The sequence below is a fragment of the Orycteropus afer genome, unplaced genomic scaffold (assembly GCF_000298275.1).
Source record: "Orycteropus afer afer isolate SDZICR_OR568_19922 unplaced genomic scaffold, OryAfe1.0 scaffold00394, whole genome shotgun sequence".
In the NCBI taxonomy this organism is placed as follows: Eukaryota; Metazoa; Chordata; class Mammalia; order Tubulidentata; family Orycteropodidae; genus Orycteropus; species Orycteropus afer.
Genome location: NW_006921981.1, coordinates 1,507,688 through 1,509,046, shown reverse-complemented (window position 1 = coordinate 1,509,046; position 1,359 = coordinate 1,507,688).

Genomic DNA, 1,359 nt, shown 5'->3' with positions numbered 1-1,359 from the left:
GTCTGTGTTAATTGGTTTCCCTTTTCTTTGTTGAAGAGGGTCTGTGCAATCCTTCTGCCTAGTCCGCCATCTTGCTGGAACTCAGAACTCAGTCTTTTTGCTTGATCATTGTAGGTAACATTTTTTTTTTTTTTTTTCTCAAGCTGCTCACAAGATTCTTACTTTGTCTTTGGTTTTGGGGAGTTTCATTGTACTATGTGTTCGTGACTCTCTCTTGGGATCTATTCTGTATGGGTTTGTTGAGCCTCTAGGACAGATATCTTTTCTTCCTTAATGATATGGGGGAAATTCTGTTTGCAAGCCTTCCACAATTTCCTCAATTTTTTTTGTCAACTCTTGTTCTGGTATTCCAATGAGGTGTATGTTGTTTCTTTTCATGTCATCCCATGTAATTCCTAGGTTCTCTTCATTTCTCTTAAATCTTCATTCTGAATTTTCTTCATACAGGATGGTGTCAAGGACTTTATCTCATAGTTGGAAAATGTGTTCTTCAGCCAGTTCTAGTCTACTCTTTTGTCCTTCCACTGTGTTGTCTAACTGTAATTTTAGTATTCATCTTCTGGACTTCTAACTGCTGTTTTTGTATGAGTTCTGATTGTGTGTTTATCTTGTTATTTTGTTCTTGAATGGTTTTCCTGAATTCTTCCAGGGAACTGTCTGTCTTCTCCTTGGTTCTGTTTGTGGTTTCCTTGAGCTCTTGTAGAGTTCTATATACATGTCTTCTAAATTCCTTCTCAGATAATTCTATTGCCTGTTCTTCTTCCATGATAGATAAATCTTTAGCCTGGGGTTTTATTTCTATTGTCTTGTACTGCTTTTCTGTTTGATTTGAGGTTGTCTAAACATTTTGAAGTTGTTGTCTTTCACCGTTAGTATGTATTGGTTTGTTTCATCCTGATTTTATGTTTAAATACATTTCCAAGTGTGGAGCAGGTGTGATTTTGTTTTGTTTTCTTTTGTTTTAATTCCGATGTACTGCTCTCCAGTTTTCTTTGTGTTGATGGAATACTGTTGGGAATGTGAATACAGGTCTCTTTCATTATGAAGGGGATTTGGAGTTGGGGGTAGCAGGTATTATGGTGACTTAATGTACTTCTATTGGATGAGGCAGGGGAGAAGGGTAAAGAAAAGAAAAAGAAAAAAGAAAAATGCTTCTGTAGTGAGTCCTCATATTCCATGTTTGTGTAGTTGCTGATGGCTCCCAGGGTTTGTTTTGAGTCTGCTTGGGATGGTTACCGGGGATGATGTTTTGTGGTCAGTCACAGATCCATGGTCCAAAATCCACAGAGACCCCAATAGGTCATGGGCCACTATTTTCCACTTGAGTCAAAAAGCCACAAAAAACCCATACCCTTGTTC